This window comes from Thamnophis sirtalis, unplaced genomic scaffold, assembly GCF_051295495.1.
Source record: "Thamnophis sirtalis isolate CommonGarterSnake01/CBP01778 unplaced genomic scaffold, rThaSir2_p1.2 scaffold_3, whole genome shotgun sequence".
Taxonomy (NCBI): Eukaryota; Metazoa; Chordata; class Lepidosauria; order Squamata; family Natricidae; genus Thamnophis; species Thamnophis sirtalis.
The window spans coordinates 10,645,943-10,660,765 of record NW_028261383.1 but is presented as its reverse complement, the minus strand read 5'-3'; the positions used below and the strand labels follow the sequence as shown (position 1 = coordinate 10,660,765).

At 43.2% G+C, this 14,823-nt stretch overlaps 1 pseudogene; it reads left to right on the top strand.

The window, feature by feature from the left end:
- Positions 1-4,478: 4,478 nt before the first annotated feature.
- Positions 4,479-11,483, top strand: LOC106552048 (vomeronasal type-2 receptor 26-like; annotated as a pseudogene).
- Positions 11,484-14,823: the final 3,340 nt, after the last annotated feature.

The following is a 14,823-nucleotide window of genomic DNA, read 5'->3' as shown; positions in this document are numbered from 1 at the left end:
GATCCTGATAGCCTCAAGGTTATCTCAGCCTTCCAGCCTTCCAAGGTCAGTAAAAGGAGGACCCAGATTGATGGGGGCAATAGGATGACTCCGGAAACCATTTAGAGAGAGCTATAAAGCCCGGTGAAGCAGAATATAAGTCTAAGTGCTGTTGTTTGTCAGGCCTGCAGCCATATTCCTTTTGTATCTTTGGCCTGCCACACTTTCTATTATTCTACTATGCTGTTTCTATTGTGGGGAAATGGGAGGGGGGATAGTATGGAGTTGAATGCTATGTAGCCAAAATAAAATTCCTTTCTAGAATGTCAAGGTCATCCTTTGTCTCTACACCTCTGCACCTGACTGGAACTGGTTGAGTGGGACTGCCAGCATGGCAGTGGAAGATTGGATCATGTGATGGGCTTGTGGGGGTGGGGGCAAGATCATGAACTTTCAATTGGGTGGGAAAAACAGAGAAGCTTTCAGATTCGGGTTTCCCCAGATGTGCCAACATGGCTCTCTTAATAAATTGGAACTTTGAGCAATACTTTGCCTTGGACTCTGATTTAATTTTGGATGCTATTTGGAACTGTGACATTGCTATTGCTTCCGAGGTCAATACAATGAGGACCCAGATTGATGGGGGTCAATATATTGAGTCTGTAAACCACTTTGAAAGGGCTGTAAAGCATAGTACAGCAGTGTCCAAGTTTAAGTGCTATTGCTTTTGTCAATTTCACCAACCGTTCTTCTATGGTAGGTGTTGCCCAATCTTTCCATCTTTGCACATATAGTGACCTTGCCAAGATAATCATAGAATGAAATAATCTTCCATGTTTTTTTTTCTAACTGTTTCTTCCTCAATTCTAAAAGAAAAAGTTCTGGTTTCAATTGTTCTCTTCCTTCCTTCAGAATCAGTTCCGTTTGGCACTGATAGAATGAGAGAGATCCAGCCAACATCCCCTAATTTGTGTAGTGTTTCGGAGTTTGGTGAACTCTCTTTTTCTATTTAACATTTACATGAGACCGCTGGGTGAAGTGATCCATCAGTTTGAAGGGAGATATCATCAATATGTAGATGTCATGTGGCCTTATATCTCTATCCCAGACCCCTTGAATGATGTCATGGACATCTTATCCCTGTGTCTGGAAGCTATTGGGACTGGATGGGGTGAAAAGGACTCCTACTGAGCCAGAGGTAGTATTCAGCAGGGTGGGTTCTGTCTTCTGTTACTGCCGGTTCACTCAGGGACATGCACAGTAGTAAAAAAAATTGCTTTTGCGCAGAAGCAAAAAACAAGATGGTAGCACCATAGATAGAACCGGTTCGGAGGCGTGGCTGGCCGAGTTACTACCTACTCCGCCAAACCGGTCCAAACTGGTAGGGACCCACATCTGATGTCATGCTTCATGGCCTTGCTAAATGTTTTCAAAAAGAATTCCATTGAAAAGATTTGGGACCTAATTCTTCAGTCTCCCTCATGGCCCATATTCAAAGTTTGGAGTCATATTTGTGAGTTCCCCCTTTGAGCACCTGACTGCTGGCCAGTTCAACATTCTGCTAGCTGGTGGTTCTTTTCCATGCAATTATCCAAATCTTAGTGATTTATTTGTTGACTTTATATTACATCCCTAGAGACATTTCTGCAAACATTGAGAAAATAAAAGTCAAACGTGCCAGAAAATACTTTGAAGTCAATATCTGACACAAAGGCAATTTTGGGTGGAGTCTACATTGGAAAGTGGCTCTGGAAACAGAAGGAGCATCTGGAGATTGGTTTTAAGACAGGCAGGGGCTGTGTTTCCTTCTCTTGAGTGGATCTGAAGCTTCTGCTAAGGAAGAGTTTTAGGTTTTTGCCACAGCTTTCTCTCGTTCTTTGTTAAAAAGCAGCCATGACAGAGAAGGCTCAAACAGGAATGCAAGTCATATTGCTGATACTTCTACTAGTGATTCTTTTGTGGCCAAGGAGAACCTGTCAGATACACAAAGCCAAATGCCTCATGACTCTGGAGGAAAATGATGAGGAGACACAGACTTATTACAAGTCAGGAGATTATGTGATTAGTGGCATAATATCTGCAATGCAGGCCAGGTTTCAACCATTAAGCTTTGATAGAAGCCCCTCAACAAAATTCTCGGAGTAAGTCAATCTTCCTGCACTGCATTGGAGTGACTCTTTTTCCAAAGAATCTCTACACCTCCAAAAATAAATGTTGCTCTTCCCTCGATCTGCTCCTTTTGCTAATTTAATTTTTGATTCTACCTTGGAGTCCCTATTGACCACTGCATGTAATGAAGATCAGTTTGAGATGCCAAGTATCAATACCCAACCAAGATATTTACCTCCACCCACTTTTCTTTCCATCTGTTGAGCAAAGCTAGAATCTGGAAACAGAGGGACAGAATTACCTTTCTCTCCATCTCACCCCTGAGATTTTTTAGACACTGGGCGACATCTCGGTTAAACAGAGAGGGATGATGTATTTATCTCTGCATCTGAGATGAGTTAAAGCCAGATAGACGATTTTGCACTACAATGTCTGCAGCTGGGAGGAAAGAATTCCAATTGAGAACCTAGTCATTCATGGGATTTGTGAATGTCTCTGATTTTGATTTGAGATAAGATATGATAGATAAGATAACTTTTATTGTCATTTTTTACTGTGAACACACTGGCCCACGTTAAAAATGAAATCCTGTGAAATCCTTCTCTCATGAGAAAGTATACATCTACCCATATACATACATAACACACATATATTGTACATATGCTATAGATATGCATAAATATACACCTGCACACACAGAGAGACATGTATGTATGCAGTATGTACATACGTATATATCACTGTCCATTTTGTCCATTCATTCAAAATGAATACATAGTGAAAAGAGGGAACTTGAGAGTTCAAAGATTATGTTCAGATTAAGATTAAGATCAAATATTAAATTCATGCCATGAACCTAACAATCTTTGTTTAAAATAAAAATATTACTGCTATTATATTGGTAGGTCAGTTGATTGATTTACTTATTCATAGTATTCATAGGCTATGTGACGCCTGTTGGATTACAATCAAAACAAAGAAATTGGGGGGGGGAAGAATCAAAAACAGCCCCAGAAACAAAGAAACAAATCTATCTAATTTTTTTGGGGGGGTTGGGTCATTCCACCTCATTGCTGGGAAGAATCACCTGGACTTTAACAGCTTCTCAATGTATCCAAGCTGGAGGCATTCTATTTATTTTTATTTATTTGATTTTTCAGTCGTTTACAAGGTAATAGGTATAAGAATAAACCTGAGTATAAATGAAATGGGTACGAATAAATGGGGACAGTAGGACAGGAATGGTAGGCACGATGGTGCGCTTATGCACGCCCCTTACAGACCTCTTAGGAATGGAGTGAGATCAATAGTAGACAGTCTAAGGTTAAACGTGCTCTTGTATTATTGTGGTTGAAGTGAAGTAGTCATTGACCAGTAAGACGTTGTAGTGGAAATTTTTGTGTACTACGTTTAAGTCTGACCATAGGCGGTGTAGTTCTGGGTTGTCCAAGTCCAAAATTTCAAGCCTGGTGGTGTAGGGTATTATGTTGCGAGCAGAGGAATGTAGTACTCTTCTCATGAAATATTTCTGGACTCACTCAATTGGATTAATGTCCAATATAAAGTGTGGATACCAGACATATGGTGTATTCGAGAATTGGTCTGGCAAAGGTCTTGTATCCCTAGTTAGCAATACGATATTACCAGAGAAGAAGCTTTGTAAGATTAGGTTAAAAACTCTTAATGCCTTTTTGGTGATGCTGTTACAATGAGCTCTAGCACTTAAATCATTTGTTACGAGTACTCCAAGGTCCTTGACAGAATGAGAGTCAACTAAGAGGTTGTATCAGCCTAGCTTGCATTTGTGTTCTGGATTTTTTTTACCAATGTGCAGGACAGAGCAGTTGTTGGTTGAGATTTGGAGTTGCCACTTCTTTAACCATTCAGACACAACGTCTAGATCACTTTGAAGGGCAGTAGCATTGTCAGTGGTGTTGAATAGTTTTACATCATCGGCAAAGAGGACACAGTTGTTTATAAGATGATCGCAAAGGTCATTTATGTAGATAGTTTAGTCAGATAGTGTGATCCAACTGCACAAATATTAAGAGAATATACAAGTGCTAACAATAAATATGTGTGTTTAGCCATTCAGTGTCTTAAAATATAACACAATTTGAAAGAATCCTAGACCTGCACTGAAATATGAAGGTTATCTGGGGACATCAGTCACCCATATTAAGAGAGAGGAAGCAGTTTGTCAAATATACCATAAAATGCTTGAAAACCAACACTTAAAGTGGCGAGTTCCTTTGAAATTCTCTATGATCCAAAATTCCTATTGTTTTTACTGGTTTTCTATGGTAATATTGTGGAATGTTACAAACTGTTTGGAATATTTCTAATTGAGTGGATTAAAAGTGTTTTTTACCTGCAGAAAAACATCTAAAATGTACTGGAACTCCCTCCCCTTCCTTTTTGCTACCAAAGACATCAACCAGAATACCGAATTCTTACCTAACATCAGCCTGGGTTATAATATCTATGAAAATTTCTTCAAGTCAGAAATGACTACAAATCCTTTGCTGGATCTGCTTTCAGATGGGGAGGCCAGTGTTCCCAACTACAGGTGTGGAAGGCAGAGAAACACAGTGGCTGTTCTGGAGGAGGCAGAGACTGGTATCTCCATCCAGATTTCCACCATGTTGGGCACCTACAAAATCCCCCAGGTCTGTTTTTTTATCTAAGTGACCATTTTCACCCATGGAACTTTCAGTCAGAGATGCTGTTGTGCAAATGAAAAGCAGAGTGTGATTTTGGAAATGACAAGAATTACATTTTGCTTGTAAGTGTAAACTAGCACTGTCTTCCTTTTTTTTTTCCTTTGTAGATCAGTTACAGTTTTGTTTCCCAGATCCTGAAGGATAAAACTCAGTTTCCTTTCTTCTACTCAATGCTCCCTGCTGAAGGAGTCCAGTACCCAGGGATGGTCAAGCTACTCCTCTATTTCCAGTGGACCTTGGTTGCTCTCCTTGCCCCAGAAACTGACCAAGGGGAGAGGTTCATGAGGACGATGTCTTCTTTGATGTTAAGGAATGGCATTTGTACAGTTATTCATCAAAGTTTTACACTGAATTTGGTTGATGTAGTTTCTTCACTTAAAAAATATCGCAAGTGGAGAGGAGTCAATGTCTTTGTTTACGGTTCACAGTCAAATTCATTCGCAGTTGGAATGATGTTGATAGAAGGCTTATTGAAAAACTTTCAGCAACCTATTGTAGAAAAGGTCTGGATCACCACAGCTTATTGGGATCTGAGTCTTGATATGATGTTTGAGGTTGTTGACATTAAATACTTTGCCAGCATTTTTTCCTTTCTGATGCCAAAAAGGAAATGGGCCAATTATGATGCAGTTTCCACCCTTTATTCATCCATACTTAACTTTATGAAGAAATCCTTTGCATGTACATCCGCTAAGGATGGCTTTTCGGTAAAAATCTGGAGACGGTGCAGGCAGAGGAAAGAACTGGTGGGTCTGAGGGAAGAGGAGATCGATCAGGTCCTGGCTATGGACAGCTATCTCAAGTACAATGCCATTTGGGCTGTGGGAAGAGCGTTAAATTCAGCTTATATCTCCACATCCAAGAGATCAAAGAGGAACAGGGCTATAAAGGTAAATGCTCTAAGGGTTGAGGCTTGGCAGTATTTATTTTCCATCAGACTTTTTCATCAGATGGAAATCAGTTTTGTGAGTGGATGCCTTGCTTACTTCTTCTGAAAAATTAAATTAACCTTAAGCTCTGCTGACTGCCAGAGGTTCGATCATCACCAGCTCAAGACTGATTCAGCCTTCCATCCTTCTGAGCTTGGTAAAATGAGGACTCAGATTGTTGGGGGCAATATTCTGCAAACTGATTAGAGGGAGTTGTAAAGCAGTGGCCCCCAAATTTGGGGCCATTAGGAACCGGTTCTGTGGAGAGAGGTTTTTCCGTGGCCCACTGGGGGTGTGGTTTCATGTGCTGCCTGAATTCCACGGATGGAGTTTCACTTCGTTTTTAAACTCTTCCTTTCCTTTCCAGCTTCACTCCTTCCTTCAAGGCTCTCAGTTCCAAAATAATTCCATAGATGGGGTGTATTTGGATGAGAAAGGAGACCTGACAGCTGACCTGGACTTTGTGAACTGGATGGTTTTCCCCAACAGTTCTGTCAAGAGAATAAAATGCGGGAGTCTAGAAAAAGGGGCAACCCAGGATTTTAAAGTTCTCATTGACCAAAAGAGTATCGCCCAGGTGGAAATGCTGAAAGTGAGATTAATATTTATTTTCTTCCATTGAAAAAGGTGGCGATAATAAGGATGCACTTTTGAGGTGGATGAGAGGTTTGCTTTCAATGCCTTTGAGTTTGAACTTCAATTGATCATGCTCTCAAGAGTTCAAACTCCTTCAGCTATTCAGAGGACCATGAAAAAAATAGTATTTTATTTTAATGCAAATTATTCAGCGATTGTATGGAAAAGGAGATTGATTGAGCTAATCATGCAAGTAAGCTAACTCACTTAGCACAAAGTAAAATTCTATCCCATATTTCCCTGAAAACTTTCATATCTAAATTTAAAAATGGCTGCCTAAAAATGGTACTGTGGCTGAAACTTCAGAAAGGAAGAGGAACCAAGAAGGAATATGCAGTTCAATCCCTTTTAATGAACCTCTCCTTTCCTACTGACCTTTACTTAATCAAAGCTAAAACATGAACTGGAAATTATTAATACCATCTTCCTTTGTCCTTTTTATGAAAATAAATTTATTTTCTGGCTATTTCTCCTTTCTCTCCTCAGCCCTTTCCTCCGTCCAAGTGTGTGGAAAGCTGCCGCCCTGGGTTCATGAAGGTGGCTCAGGAAGGGAAGCCCATCTGCTGCTACGATTGTCGTCCTTGTGCAGAAGGAACCATCTCCACCACAGAAGGTGAGTGACACCAGAGAAATGAGGCCGACTTTAGGAAAGAAAGCAGTTGAAAGTTTGTTTTGATGTGTATTGTAAGCTTCGCTTTGAAAGGGAAAAAATAATTTGATATGTATAATTCATAACGAGTGTTACGATATTTATAACAAGTGATAAGTTGTAGCAGTATTCCAATATTTGAGAGGCTGCCACAAGGAAGGCTTATTTTGCAAAGCACCAGAAGGTAGGATAAGGAACAATGGATGGAAACTAATCAAGGTGAGAAATACCTTGGAATTAGGGAGAAACTTCCCAACAGAGAGGACAATTAACCATTGGAACTGCTTATCTTCCAAGGTTGTGGGTGCTTCATCACTGGAGGTTTTTAACAAGAGGCTAGACAGTCACTTGTCTGAAATAACACAGGGTTGGACTAGAGGACATCCAAGGTCCCTTCCAGTTCTATTCTGATTGATTTATAAACTTTAAAGTGTTTATATTTAGAGCAGGTTACTAAAAGACAGGGAATCCACCAGGTCTATGCATTAGATGGGAGGTGGCATCTCTTGCTCTTCATCTTGTCTACTGGTGAATTGTCAGTTTTTCTTAGCATCTCTGGAGAAATGGAGAAATTCTCCATCAAACGTGGAATCATAGGGCTGGAAAGGACCTCAAAGGTCTTCTAATCCAAGCTTCGCTCAAGGCAGGAGCCTCTGCGGTTGTCCAGCCACTTCTTGACAACCTCCAGTGGTGGAGCACCCACAGTTTATACTATTGATTGATTGGTCTGTCAGAAATTTTCTCCTTACTTCTAAAATGGATTTCTCTTTATTAAGCTTCCATTCATTATTTCTTGTCCTGCCCTCCGGTGCTTTGGAGAATAACTCAATCCTTTCTTCTTTGTGACAGCCCATCAAATACTTCTGATTACAAAGCTGTCGATCCCAAAGCGAACCTGGCTGAGGCCATCTTTGAGGCTTCAGGGTTGCCCCAAGGCAGAAAGAGGGGGGAAACTAGATAACTCGGTTTGGTAGTCAAAACAAAAAGTTTTCCTGTGGGAACCAAGGACATTCCAACAGGTGCTTTGGAGAGGAGGAGTGGAGTAACCAAGCAACCAGTCAGCACTTCTATTGGACAATGTGATTGATAACTTGGGGGAAGGGGGAACGTTCACTATTTAATTAGGTGAAAAGCGCGGGAACTTTCAGAGTCAGTTTTTACCAGTTTGTTCTGACCCTGCTCCCCAAACACGACAAACCCTCTGTAGTTGAAGCAATGATTCCTATATTAGGAGTGCCAGCAGCCCTGACAAAGAGTTTCTCTTTCTACCACAAGCTAACAAGTCTGTCCAGCCAGAAGATGAATAGTTGCCTGCCACATCTATTCATCTCCACCCCCTGCCTTTTATCCCCAGAGTTAGGGTGGGGCTTCGCTAGCAGCGGTGACTCTTCCTTCGCAAGGATCAACTTATGGATTTCCACTGCTTTCCTCTCCTCTGCCTTCTGCACATCCAGATGTCAGGCCCAGTTGTTCCTCATCTTCCTCATTAGCCACCTCCAGGCCTGGGGGGCTATTAACTCTTCATATGAGAGCTGACGAATGGCCCAGGCTCCCTCCCTCCCAGTGACGTGCAGTCAGGGGAGGCAGGGGAGGCAGTGCCTCACCACTGTCATCGTGAAAAGAAAAAAAATCTAAAAGGAAAAAGGTAAGAGCTGAGGTCAGGCTGAGCTAGTTGCTGCCTGAGCCTGCCTCACCGTGGATTACTCTGCTTAACTGCTTTAAAAAGCCTCTAAAAAGCACCCTCTACTATGAGGTAGGAGAACTGCGTGCCTCTCCTACGTCAGGAATTTTTAGGCTTTTAACCCTTAGGTTAAGCAAGGGTTAAAAGCCTAAAAATTCCTGATGTAGGGGAGGCATGCAGTTCTCCTGCCTCACAGTAGGGGGTGCTTTTTAGAGGCTTGTTTTAACAGTTAAGCAGAGTCATCCACGGAAGCTGGGCAAAGAACCATGGTGTAGCACAGACGCTTTCCCCCAGCCTCTTTCTCTTGGAAGGCTCGGATCGGCTCCCCTCCGGCTTCTCTGCCTCTCCTCTCACCCCAGCCTGCCAGCAGGAGGTGAGTGGGTGGGCTTTATTGCGTTCCAGGCATTTCCCACCCAGACAGCAGGCTGCATTTGCAATGGTGGAGGTGTTTGGGGAAGGCAGCAGGGGAATGGGGGTGGGAGATGGCAGAGGAGCTGCTTTCAAGCCACTGGAAAAGATATCCAATCCAACTTTTGTGACTGTGTGTGTGTTTGTTTGAGAGTGAGTGAGAGGGGGAAAGTGGTAGGAAAGATAGTCCAATCCAACGTGTGTGTGTTTGTGTGTGTGTGTGTTTGAGAGAGGGGGGGAGGGAGGGAGAGAGGGAGAAAGGAGGGGAAGGGAGAAGAAAAAGAAAAGGAAACTTATTTAGCAAAGGAAAAAACAAATGCTGTCACTTTAAATCAGAACTGAGCATGCCTGGCTGTGGAATTCTGGGAGTTGAAGTCCACAAGTGTAAAAAATTGCTGCCTCACCAGTCATAAACCTCACCGCATATCACTGCTCCCTCCCTCCCTCCCTCCCTCCCTCCCTCTCTCTCTCTCTCTCCCTCTCTCTCTCTCTCTCTCTCTCTGAAAGCTCTATTCCCTTTTCCCCCTCGGAGTTCTTAGGTTGCCTTGATGCTGACCCTGACTCCCATTCCTCCTCCTCTGTTTGACTAATGGAGGGGCCAGTGGCCTACAGGCCACAACACAGTTGTGCCAATATGATTTATCCAGTAAATTGTTCTTTGAGGAATTTACCTGTTTTGGACTTCTGCTTTCTATGGGAGCATTACTTGGAATGCTAACAGTTGCTTTACCTTACCTTACCTTACCTTACCCTTCACTTCACTTCTCTTTACTCAATATACTAAGGAATGAGTAAAAGCCTGGATTTTTTTTGTCTAACACAGTATTGCAGGCAAATTCTCTTGATTGCTGGCTGCCAGCAGTTCAGCAGTTCAATTCTCACCTGCTCAAGATTGATTCAGTCTTCCATCCTTCTGAGGTTGGTAAAATGAGGACCCAGATTGTTGGGGATAATATGCAGACTCTGTAAACCACTTAGAGAAGGCTCTAAAGCAGTGAGAAGTGGTACATAATTCTAAGTGCTATTGCTAACATTGGAAACTAACTAACTTCCTCCCTCCCTCCCTTCCTTCCTCCCTCCCTCCCTCCCTTCCTGACGAAAAATGAGGGAATAATGAATTTCACTTGTTTAAAGTAATTTTTAAGTAGGGGGTCCATGGAATGAACATTATTTATTCTGTTATTCTGAACATGGAATGGAATCAGTGCAACCTCCAAAAGCAACACAACTCATTGTTTGCCTTTTACAATTTTCCTTTTGCAGTATAATGCTTGAACTTCCCAACCTTTGCTACCTATTACATTTATCCACTCACATTCATCTTCACCATCATCTGTTTCAATCTAACTATACATGTAATGGAAGTTCTTGTTTTATGGTAGATGTTAATCTTTCTCTTTTTAGATGCTGAAAAATGCACCAGATGTCCAGCACATCAGCATCCAAACATCAACCGAGTTGAATGCATTCCAAGGATTGAAACTTTCTTATCATATACACAAAAACTGGGGATCATCCTAACTTCCATCACCTTGTTCCTCTCTTTAGCCACAGCCTTTGTCTTGGGGATCTTCATTAGATTCATGGAAACTCCCATAGTCAAAGCCAACAATCGGGACCTCTCCTACATCCTCCTGGTCTCCCTCCTGCTTTCCTTCTTGACATCCTTTCTATTCATTGGCCAGCCAAAAACTGCCACTTGCCTTCTCAGACAAACAGCTTTCAGCATCATCTTCTCGATTGCTGTATCTTCAATCCTGGCCAAAACAATCACAGTGGTGTTAGCTTTCTTGGCCACAAAACCGGGGAATAAGATGCAAAGATGGCTGGGGAAGAGTTTGGCCAACTCCATTATCCTTTCTAGCTCTAGTGTCCAAGTTGTCATCTGCAGCATCTGGTTGGGCACCTCTCCTCCATTTCCTGATATTGACATGCACTCACAATCTACGGAGATCATCCTGCAATGTAATGATGGCTCTGTTGCCATGTTCTACCTTGCCCTTGGCTACATGGGTTTGCTGGCGGCCATCTGCTTCATAGTGGCTTTCCTGGCCAGGAATCTACCTGGGGCCTTCAATGAAGCCAAGCTCATCACCTTCAGCATGATGGTCTTCTGCAGTGTCTGGGTATCTTTTGTACCCTCCTACTTAAGCACCAAAGGGAAATACATGGTGGCCGTGCAAATTTTCTCTATCTTGGCTTCCAGTGCTGGTCTGCTCTGCTGCCTCTTCATCCCCAAGTGCTACATTATTTATTTAAGACCAGATCTGAACACCAAAGAATATTTGATGTCAAAATAAAATAAAAAATATTTTTATGTCTTTCCCCATTGCCATTTAATTATTACAAAAATATCATTTGCTATTTGAATGGTCCTAAAAAAAAGATTATGAATATGCAAACCTGTTTATTTTGTTTTGCATCTAACCTACCTAGAAAAATGAAATTCGAAGTAGATAAAAGTACAATTGTACACTTAGGCAAGAAAAACCAATTGGGCAGGTATAGACAAGGTGAAACTTGGCTTAATGTCAGTAATTGTGAGAGGGATCCTAGTGGACAATCACTTAAACATGAGCCAGTAGTGTGCTGTAGCAGACGAAAAGGCCAGTGCAGTCTTAGGTTGCATTAATAGAGGGACAGAATCAAGATCACATGAAGTTCCAGTACTGATTTACAAAGCCTAGTAAGTCCACATTTGGAATAATGCATCCAGTTCTAGTCAACACATTGTTAAAAAGGTTGTTGAGACTCTGGAAAAACTGCAGAGAGGAGTAACAAAAATGATTAGGCAGCTGGAGGTTAAACCCCTATGTATCACGGTTAAAAGAATTGGGTATGTCTAGTCTAATGAAACAAAGCCCTATATGGAATTACTCAGGCAAAAGCATTGAAATAGAGGGGTTCTTTTTAATGATTATTTCATGAAACTGTTAGCAACAGGATTGTTATCTTACTGCTGTGGCCCGTCGGCTGCCAGCAGAGTTAGCAGCAGAGTCAGATGAGGAGGAGGGGGAGCCTGTGTCAGCTTCGGAGCCTTTGGAAGGTTCTCTGATGAGGAAGCAGAATCAGGGGCAGATGCAGAGCTGTGGTCTGCATCTGCCACTGATTGTGGAGAGGCAACTGTCTTCAGGGCCTGAGCTGAGTGAAGGGGAGGAACAGATTGGGCCATCCCAAATGTGTGTATGAGTGTATGCATAGAGAGGGGAGGGGAGGGGAGAGGAGAGGAGAGGAGAGCAATGAAAGCCAATAAGCTGGCTCTCAGGGAAAAGACATTATAGATGCTATCCAGCCCTTCCCTGGCTGGGAAATAAATAATAGGGGTTTGGGAGTGGCCTGTTGCAGACAACCATTCGTTTTTCAGTCTACCTCAATCCAGTCGGAGTCATTTGCCAGAACCAGGTTTGTTGCGACTAATTGCTCTATATTGGAGGTGCCAACAGTCTCCTTGCTGGGAAATAACAGGGAGTGAATTTGCCTCAGCCGGTGTGAATAGGGGAGTGTTTCTGCTTAATCATTGATAGGACTTTCTATCTTGAGTTCTTGTGTGAACAAAGATTTTTCTTGTCAATCCAGATAAGACCGAGTGGCTGCTGTGCTTCCCTCCCACTAATTGGCCAAGTGTTCCATCTCTCAGGCTGGGGGGTCAAATAGTACGCCCCTCAGATAGGGTTCGCAACTTGGGAGTCCTCCTGGACCCACAGCTAACTTTTGAACATCATTTGTCAGCTGTGACCAGGGGGGCATTTGCCCAGGTTCGCCTGGTGCACCAGTTGCATCCCTACCTGAACCGGGAGGCTCTCGCAACAGTCACTCATGCCCTTGTGACCTCTAGGCTGGAATACTGCAACGTGCTCTACATGGGGCAGCCCTTGAAGAGTATTCGGCGACTTCAGCTTGTCCAGAATGCAGCCACGCGAGCGATCGTGGGTGCGCCTCGATTCACCCATGTAACACCTATCCTCCGCGAGCTGCATTGGCTGCCTGTTGATCTCCGGGTGCGCTTCAAGGTGCTAGTTGTCACCTACAAAGCCCTTCATGGTATTGGATCTGGGTACTTGAGAGACCGCCTACTGCCAATTACCTCCACTAGACCGATAAGATCCCATAGACTAGGCCTCCTCCGAATCCCATCTGCCAGCCAATGTCGTCTGGCAACTACCCGGAGGAGAGCCTTCTCGGTGGCTGCTCTGACCCTCTGGAACGAACTCCCCATGGAGATTCGTACCCTCACCACCCTCCAGACCTTCCGCATAGCCCTTAAAACCTGGCTGTTCCGACAGGCCTTGGGCTAAAAGACTTGCAACCCCACTTGAATGGTATGGCTGTTGTGCTTTTTTAACGGTGTATGGTTTTCATGTTTGTAACTTGTCTGTTTCCCCCCCCCCTTGAACTGTGAGCCGCCCTGAGTCCCCTCAGGGAAAAGGGTGGCATACAAATAAAGTAAATTAAAAAAAAATTGTCAAAGACTCATTCTGTTTCAGAAGACTTTCAATTGTGACTAACTACTTTTGGGGTTGTTTATCCAAAGTGACAAGACTGTTCCTTCTCTGTTTGAATAAAGGGGTTTGTGTTACTCATGAGTAAGTGGTTTCTCATTGTTTGCATAGGCTGGGTCAGAACACTGACCAGAAGAAGATATTCAACTCAACATTTCTTCAAGTAACTTATTCTTACTCCCTGGAGTACATAAAAATGACTAGTGACATAGGGCAGGGAGAAACGTGTACTTTCTGAAGAGCTGTGGGTTGCACCATGTCCCTAAATTGGTCAACTTCTTGATTTTGGTTCCCTTCCCATCTTTACGTAGATACCCATGAGAAACAGCCCCATTAATTCGCAATTTAATGAGTTTATATGCCGCCCAATCCCGGGGGACTCCGGGCGGCTTACAAATACGAAATGAAATAAAATAACACATAGGGGAAAGAATACAAACAATTTAAAAAACGCAACATACATTGGGTTTAACTGTGGGTTCCACATAAAAATCAGCAACCCCAGGCCTGTCAGAACAACCAGGTTTTGGTGGCTTTTTGGAAGGCCAGGAGGGTGGGAAGGGTCCGGATCTCTGCTGGTAGCTCGTTCCACAGAGCCGGAGCAGCTACAGAAAAGGCTCTCCCCCGAGTGGTCACCAGTCGGCATTGTCCGGTCGACGGCACCCGGAGGAGGCCTAGCCTGTGGGTTCTTATCAGACGTTGGGAGGTGTGTAGCAGGAGACGGTGTCTCAGATATCCAGGTCCAATGCCATGTAGGGTTTTAAAAGTAATCATCAGCACTTTGTAGCATGTCCGGAGACCAATAGGGAGCCAGTGCAGCCCACGGAAGATAGGTGTAACATGGGTGTACCGAGGTACACCCGATATCGCTCGCGCGGCTGCATTCTGGACCAACTGTTGTCTCCGAACACTCTTCAAGGGCAGCCCCACTATTTCCAGTAAGCTGGACAGAGTTAGGTAACTCATTTGACTTGAGTGATTTGAGACATGGAAGAAATTTGAATTGTATCTCTAAGAGGTCATGTAAGTGACTTGGGATAAATGTGAACTAGAGAGGGCCAGATCCAACTTTGGAAGGCCAATAAATGGCTAAAAAGGGGCTAAAATGAGTAAAGGTTTAAAACAGGGGTGACAAACTTTATTTTATTGAGGGCCCCATTAGGGTTATGTTTGACCTTGGGAGTCCGGGGGGGGGGAATGGCCAGGGTGG